The following is a 9,055-nucleotide window of genomic DNA, read 5'->3' as shown; positions in this document are numbered from 1 at the left end:
TTTTTCTGTTGTTCACTCCAGTTTTTTGTTTCTTAATGGGTACCTAGTTTTACAGTCACAATAAAGGTTAAAGGCAATAATTAATAATATATGGTGCTGGTTTTTACCCTGGGCTAAAAATTATCATTATCTTTAAAAATGGCCCCTTTATTGGAGCTCCTCAAAGGTCCTGTGTTTCAAATGAGGGGTGGGTACAGTCTCAGCCAGAAGCACAGAGGCAGGGGGATAGCCAATCACAACCCTGCAGTCACAAGCAAAGACAGGCTTCAGTTCCCAATCAGGTCAACCTAGCTGCTGATTGGTTCCTATGCTACAGTGCAGTGTGAGGAGTGCCAATGGCCCCCCTGCACAGCATGGGAATGGAGGCAGCAGGAAATGGAACATATGACCGATGTGCTCACACATTCTTTTTTTTACACAATATGTCTTCTTTAAAATAATCTAAAATAAAATGGGGCGGAAAAGAAGAAAGGCATGCGTGGGGTCACAATAAGAGAAAGAAGTAGGCTAAGGCTATAGGAGAAAAAGTGAAGAGAATAAAATGGAAAAGGATAAGTGGAAAGCCAGAAGGAGGTGCAATATACCAACATAGGGTCTAACTGGGTCATCCCATCATGCAGGACATGCAGGTGTAGGTAGATCAGCCCAATTACCTGCCTGTAAAATGATATATTTACCCACTATACACCATTAAACAATGAAGCAATGTTATTTGTAGCGGCAGGAGGAAGGCTAAATGCGAGGCAGAGAAAATACTAACTGGGCTCAGAAATATATTTGACTAAAAAGCTCATTAAACAGACAAACCATATGTGACACAGACATTACAGTACAAGACAAAAGTTCTAAATTATAGAAGTCACATCAAGAAGATAGGAATGAGGGATTATCAGTAAGCTCTGCCTAACCTTTTAACTCAACACCACCCCAGAACCCATGTAACAGCTTCATGAATTCTGCATTTTATTTAACTAATGCATAAAATATGTTACCTCGTCCACAAACCATCAGCAAATTTACTGCTGGTTGGCAAAACTGCTATAAAAGAGCTCTAGCCAAGAAAACAAAAGAAATGATGCATGATCTCAGTGTGTTCTTTCAAATAAATCCTCCAGGGTTTTTCTTGTACAGTGAATTTAGTTTAACTCATCTAAAAATAAGACAGCTTTTCCTCATGCTATTATGCTTGCATTCAAATATTCCTTTTATTAGCAACTTCAAGGTAAATAATGCTTTGCACTGGACTCATTGGGGCTCATTTATGAACCTTGGGCCCATTTCTACCTGGGCAGTAACGCATAGCAACCACTCAGTGCTTTCCTGCCAGCTGCAGGTAGAACAAAGAAAACAAACATATCATTAATTGGTGATTATTAGTGATAACTGTTGGTGTACCGACCCCAAGTACCCTCTCCATTACAGCTTTGGCCTGCTAGCCTCCCAATGGCAATGGCATCCCTTCCTTGGTTTTCAGTCTTCTGGGAACTCGCTACCACAGGTATTTGAAAAACACACAATGTTTTTCGCTTGCAGGCTTAGTAAAACACTCTTCCCTTTCTTTAATATTCCAATGGGGGGGGGGGGGGGGGCATCTGATCCTCCTGTAATGTAGAGATGTAACCCACTTCCACTTATTCATGATGGACCAACTAACCAAAATATCTTATAGCAAGAAATAAATGCAACACAGTTAGCTTTCCACTCCCCTACTCCTTAGAGGCACTCAGTTTGTAAGGGTGTCATTTTGTTCCAGTGAAATAAACATAAGAGACACTAAATTGAGAGCTATTAAACTGAATATCTGGAGCAATAACTGGAGATATTTTGTTTATTGAAAACTTGGCAAAATGCACTCAAGGATATCCAGATCAACTCAAGGATTGCATTGCTTCCAACAAAAAAAGGAGGAAAAAAATGGATGCAAGAGTTAAAGGAGAAGGAAAGGCTAATAAAGAGTTAATCTCAAGCTGCAGGCATACCTTCAGTTGTCTCAATAGTGCCCTTAAGTCTCCCCATATTTCACCTGTTCAGATGATCAGAAGCCAAACAGGAAGAAAAAACGCTGAGCTGTGTAAAGAAAGTTCCCATAATGCCTCACTCCTGCACAGACACCCAGACCAAGTGTACATGCTCAGTTAGTTAGACTATGAGTCAGCTTCCTGCTGATTGGCTCAGATCCACATTCCTAAGGGGGGGGAGCAGGAAAGGGGAGAGAGCAGAGAGCTGTGTGTCTTTGGCAGAGGAAAACAGACACAACAGATCTTTTGACAGGGAACTCAGTGCAGTGTTTCTGTGAGTGCTTATGGCTGTACTTACATAGACCTTTCTGATAAAGCTTACTTAGTTTTTACCTTTCTTTCTCCTTTAAAAGCATGCATCAAGTTACTAAACTGTACTTACCCAAGTCTATATCCCCACAATGACATTTTTAGAATAATTACAACTTTACACATACATTTATATGATAGATATGCCATAAAGAAGCTAAATACAAAGAGAGGAAATTTTCTCATTGGCAGTAGAAAAATCATGCGGCTGATAAACACAGGGCTAGCCAAACCACTGGCAAGTTGGAAGCTTTGAGTCTGCCTGTGCCAAGCTTGTGGCCATACATGTTAATGGAAGTCCACAGAGCCAAATCTACTGGTAGTTAACTCAGTCCTTCTATTGGTTTTGTATTGACAAGTACTTTTCCAACTCCAAAATTTTGCACTGTTCAGGAGCCTCTTGCATACAGCACTAAAGGTGTTTTGATCCTTTAAAATATATATTGATATTCTGAGACAAATTGCAACTTGTTTTCATTTTTTATTCTCTGTGGTTTTTTTTCGGTTATTTAGCTTTTTTTGTTCCGCAGCTCGCCCATATGGAATTTCAGCACCTGTCTAGTTGCTAGGGCCTTGTTGTGGACCATAGCAATCAAGCAGTAGTTTGAATGAGAGACTGGAATATGAATAGGTAAGGGACTTATTAGAAAGATAAGGAATAATAGTTAACAATAAAAATAAAATCGTAACCTTACAGAACTATAGTTTTTTGGCTGCTGGGGTGAGTGACCCCCCATTTGAAAGCTGGAAAGATACAGACGAGAAAGGCAAATATTTAAAAAACTATAGAAAGTAAATAATAAAGACCAACTGCAAAGTTGCTAGGAATATTTTCAACATAGGTTCAATAAACAGCGTTTGTGCTGAACTTACTTTTTGCCTGTTTCAATTACAAAAAATCAATGGTTTTGAGTGAAACAGGGAAACTGAAACTGCTCCGGTCTTTTGGCTTTTTTGGCTTTTTTGGCTTGAGCAATCGTGAAGGAATTCCCCTGTGAGTTAAGGAACTTGCATGGTGTTTTGGGGAATAAATATTCATTAGCTGAGGTTTTTTACCCCATGCAGGCTTTCTAAAATAGTAAAAAGTTCAGCAGCTTTTAGGCTCTTTAGCTGAAAGGCTTGAGCAATCATAAATCAGCCCCCCATGTACACTACTGACTGTACTTTATTCCAAACTTAAAGGAACAGTTTAGTACAAAAATACAACTGGGTAAATAGGCTGTGCAGAACAAAAATATTTGAATATAGTTAGTTAGCCAAATGTAATATATAATGGCTGAAATGACCAGATATGTAACATAATAGCCAGAATGCAAATTTACCTCCAGCCTTTATAGATTATATCTAACTACCCTGAAAACATTTTTTTTAAAAATTTTTGCACAGCTTATCTATTTACCCAGTTTTATTTTTAAACTGTACTGTTCCTTTAATATGATGCCTACAGTCGAAGGTCTCATGTTGATTTGCTCTGTGCAATAAAATCTTTCCCTTTTCTAGTATATCTTCCCTGGGCTTTACTGTGGAGTTACCCCCTCCCAGGGTGGTCAGTTGCAGTAAATACAGGGGCCATGCAAGGCGACTAGTTAGGGAGGGGTGTATGGATGCGTGATTACACTTTGGGATAAGAATGGAGTGCAGATCACTTTATTTTAACATATATACAGTGGTGTGAAAAACTATTTGCCCCCTTCCTGATTTCTTATTCTTTTGCATGTTTGTCACACAAAATGTTTCTGATCATCAAACACATTTAACTATTAGTCAAAGATAACACAAGTAAACACAAAATGCAGTTTTTAAATGAGGGTTTTTATTATTTAGGGAGAAAAAAATCCAAACCTACATGGCCCTGTGTGAAAAAGTAATTGCCCCCTGAACCTAATAACTGGTTGGGCCACCCTTAGCAGCAATAACTGCAATCAAGCGTTTGCGATAACTTGCAACGAGTCTTTTACAGCGCTCTGGAGGAATTTTGGCCCACTCATCTTTGCAGAATTGTTGTAATTCAGCTTTATTTGAGGGTTTTCTAGCTTGAACCGCCTTTTTAAGTTCATGCCACAACATCTCAATAGGATTCAGGTCAGGACTTTGACTAGGCCACTCCAAAGTCTTCATTTTGTTTTTCTTCAGCCATTCAGAGGTGGATTTGCTGGTGTGTTTTGGGTCATTGTCCTGCTGCAGCACCCAAGATCGCTTCAGCTTGAGTTGACGAACAGATGGCCGGACATTCTCCTTCAGGATTTTTTGGTAGACAGTAGAATTCATGGTTCCATCTATCACAGCAAGCCTTCCAGGTCCTGAAGCAGCAAAACAACCCCAGACCATCACACTACCACCACCATATTTTACTGTTGGTATGATGTTCTTTTTCTGAAATGCTGTGTTACTTTTACGCCAGATGTAACGGGACACGCACCTTCCAAAAAGTTCAACTTTTGTCTCGTCGGTCCACAAGGTATTTTCCCAAAAGTCTTGGCAATCATTGAGATGTTTTTTAGCAAAATTGAGACGAGCCATAATGTTCTTTTTGCTTAAAAGTGGTTTGCGCCTTGGAAATCTGCCATGCAGGCCGTTTTTGCCCAGTCTCTTTCTTATGGTGGAGCCGTGAACACTGACCTTAATTGAGGCAAGTGAGGCCTGCAGTTCTTTAGATGTTGTTCTGGGGTCTTTTGTGGCCTCTCGGATGAGTTGTCTCTGCGCTCTTGGGGTAATTTTGGTCGGCCGGCCACTCCTGGGAAGGTTCACCACTGTTCCATGTTTTTGCCATTTGTGGATAATGGCTCTCACTGTGGTTCGCTGGAGTCCCAAAGCTTTAGAAATGGCTTTATAACCTTTACCAGACTGATAGATCTCAATTACTTTTGTTCTCATTTGTTCCTGAATTTCTTTGGATCTTGGCATGATGTCTAGCTTTTGAGGTGCTTCTGGTCTACTTCTCTGTGTCAGGTAGCTCCTATTTAAGTGATTTCTTGATTTAAACAGGTGTGGCAGTAATCAGGCCTGGGGGTGACTACAGAAATTGATATTGAAATTGAAAATTGAAATTGATAAACCACAGTTAAGTTATTTTTTAACAAGGGGGGCAATCACTTTTTCACACAGGGCCATGTAGATTTGGAGTTTTTTTTCTCCCTTAATAACGTAAACCTTCATTTAAAAACTGCATTTTGTGTTCAATTATGTTATCTTTGACTAATAGTTAACGGTTTTTGATGAGCAGAAACATTTAAGTGTGACAAACATGCAAAAGAATAAGAAATCAGGAAGGGGGCAAATAGTTTTTCACACCACTGTATAATCATATTCACAGACAGGTACTCACATAGAGTCAATGAACATGTGTAAATCAGTCTATAATATTCTTTTTATAATATGTTTTGATGCATTTTTCACAAGTACCCAGTACCCAGTCCCAAGGTGAAAACTGATATTCATCAATTGTTCCATCAAGAATAACTCTTGTCCCCATGAATCAGAGTGAAACAGTTCTTTGGTTATTAAGGAACCTGATAGAAGGGTGGGTTATTAATTAGAAATGACTATACAAATGATAGGTATACATTTACTGAGGATTTTCCAACAAACAATAGTGGTCTTGCATCTCACTATTAGCATGTTATTACAGAAGGAGTCACATTTATTTTGAAACATAATTATTTAATGTTTGTTGAGTATGTATGTATGTATATCTTTATATACATAAGTGCTACTTATGTACGCAGGCCTGTACAGTAGAATAGATAAATACAACAGGGGGTTATTAAAATACTAATAGATAAATACAAAGTACAGGTATGGGATCCATTATCCGGAAAACTGTTATCCAGAAAGTCTCGAATTACGGAAAGCCTTTCTCCCATAGACTCCATTTTAATCAAATAATTCAGATTTTTAAAATTGATTTCCTTTTTCTCTGTAATAATAAAACAGTACCTTTTCTGTGGTCCCAACTAAAATATAATTAATCCGTATTGGAGGCAAAACAATCCTATTGGGTTTAATTAATGTTTTATTTAGTATCAATAAGGTATGGGGATCCAAATTACAGAAAGACCCCTTATCGAGAATACCCTTGGTCCCGAGCATTCTGGTTAACGGGTCCTATACCTGTGTAACGCTTTTCTGACCCAATTTGGAATAAACCCAGGCTAGTAGTGAATAGAGAGCATGGGTTACATTTGTGACACTTAATACAAAGGGGTGAGCCTCCGCTATATGGGAGAATCAGGATGGAGCGAGGGTGTAGTTGAACTACAACTAGCTGAGGTGTGGTGTGCAGGTGGTAAAAGATGGACGCCAGAGGACTCTTGCTTATGAACTATAGTACACTTTATTTGACAAAGGCACAACTTGATAGTGCAGCAGGGTATACTCACAGACACAGCAGTATATGATGGTCACAGATAATACAGCAGAGATGACACTTAGGCACAGAATACCCCACTTGGAGGATGCACAGAGGATTAGTTGACACCTGAGATATAGACCTTTCAGAAGGGAGTGTTCCGGCCGACTGTGGTCCAGGGGAGAGCTCCTAACACTGGTACCTGGCGTCTAATAAAACCGGTCCCTAAAGAACGATTACAGAGCCGGGGTGGACTAAACCCTTTTACAACTCCTGGTTGGGGCTATTAACTGCCCTTACTAGATAAGCTGACTACAATCACCACTCCTAGAGGGTGCTATTAATAAAGCTGACTGTGCTGACTTTACCTCGTTCACGGGGCCCTGTCCCCGACTTACAAATTAGCAGTTTCTTTTTACTGGGGCCTACTTGCCTCAGGCTCAGTGACGTGAAGCCTTGAGACATCAGCAGCCAAAGAGGAAGACACTTCCTTGTGCAAGACACTATATAGTCTGCACAAGGGGAGTGGTCAACCTGGGCTAGACCTATAGGGGGTAGCCTAATACTGTAATCTGAGTGTAGAGGGCTCTGCCCTATTACAACACAGATAACATAAAGATAGGGGATAACACCATAGGGAGCTTAACCCTATGGGTCCCTACACCTGTATAACAATAAATACAAGGTACAGTTTCAATAAGTTAAGAATCAAGGAGACAAGAGGATAGAGGTCCCTGCCCCATAAAGTTAAGCCCATTTATTTACAAACTATGGGAACGGCAATACAGGAGCATGTTAGTTCCAACATTGGGCTGTTTATATGTAGTTGATAGGGAAAATAGCAGAGCAGGAAAAATACATAAGGGCATGCATAGTAACATAGTACGTTAGGCTGTTCATTAACTATAAACTTTCATGGCTTCAAAAGCCTCTCCAATTTGCCAAAAAGGGGGGATAATTCCATCCTGACTCCAATATGGCAATTGGACCAGTCCCTGGATCAACTTGTTCTAAGAGCTATTTTCAATAACTCTGTATTTCCTCAATTGCTACAAAGCCATCCAACCCCTTCTTGAAGCTATCTAATGTATCAGCCAGTATGAGGCGAGAATTTCACAACTTCACAGCTCTCACAGAAAAAAAACCCTTTCTGAATATGGATGGAACCTCCTTTTGTCTAATCTGAATGAATGCTCTTGGCCATTATTTCTACATGACAGAGACTTTCCATACCCTTTACCAGCTCAGTTTCCCTTCTTTGGACCTTCTCTAATTCAATAATATCCAGTTTGAGCACTGGAGACCAAAACTGCACCACATATTCTAGATGGGGCCTTACTAGTGCTACAAGTGGAAGAATTATACCCTCCTCTTATGAATCTATACCCCTTTTAATACAGCTGAAAACCTTGTTTGCCCTTGCAGCTGCTGCCTGGCATTGCTTGCTACAGCCAAGTTTATTATCTACAAGGACTCCAAGGTCCTTCTCCATTATGGATTTGCCTAGTGCAGTCCCATTAAGGGTATACGGGGCTTGCATATTTTTACATCCCAGGTGCATGACCTTACATTTATCCACATTAAATCTCATCTGCCACTTAGCTGCCCAGATTGCCAGTTTGTCAAGATCCTGCTGCAAGGATGCTTCATCTAGGATGTAATTAATTGGGCTGTGTATACATAATTATATTATCTAGCTCATACCCTGGTTATTGATAAGAAAATGATACCATCCCACTTTACTTGAAGGGGACATATTGTTTGAAAAACAATATTGTGCCAATGAATTGTACTCATGTAACTATAAAAGAAACGTGCTCTAATAAGTAGTGTTTTGGGCTGATCTATTAAAAATTTCAGCTAGGCTGACCTGAAAGGGAACTGAAGTATGTCTTTGCTTGTGTGACTGCAGGTCTGTGATTGGCTACTTCCCTTCTACTGTGCTTCTGGCAGGGACTGTTAGGACATGCCCACCCCTCATTTGAAACAGGGACAGGGACCTGATAAGATCCATAGGGAGCTCCAATAAAGGGGACATTTTTACAGATAGTATTCATTTTTAGACCAAAGTGAACCCAGCACCATGTATTATTCATAACTGCCTACAAAAATAGAGTTTTTTTCCATTTATTCTTTGTGTCTCCTTTAAAAGAGATGTAGAGTCAAAAAATCATAATCCTTGTCTGTGTTATTTAGATCAAATGAAATAAATTTGCAATATAAAAATGAAAAAAAAAAGTACCAGACTTGGAAAAAAACAAAAAGGGACTGTCTTATATCAGACTTGATAAAAAGTAAAGGAGCTTTGTTTACTGGATTGCCATTGGTCTGTTACTAATAAGAGCAAGTCAGGCACAAATAAGGAAGTGAAACATAAGCA

The sequence above is a fragment of the Xenopus tropicalis genome, chromosome 3 (assembly GCF_000004195.4).
Source record: "Xenopus tropicalis strain Nigerian chromosome 3, UCB_Xtro_10.0, whole genome shotgun sequence".
Classification (NCBI taxonomy): Eukaryota; Metazoa; Chordata; class Amphibia; order Anura; family Pipidae; genus Xenopus; species Xenopus tropicalis.
Note: the sequence above shows the minus strand (reverse complement) of the source record.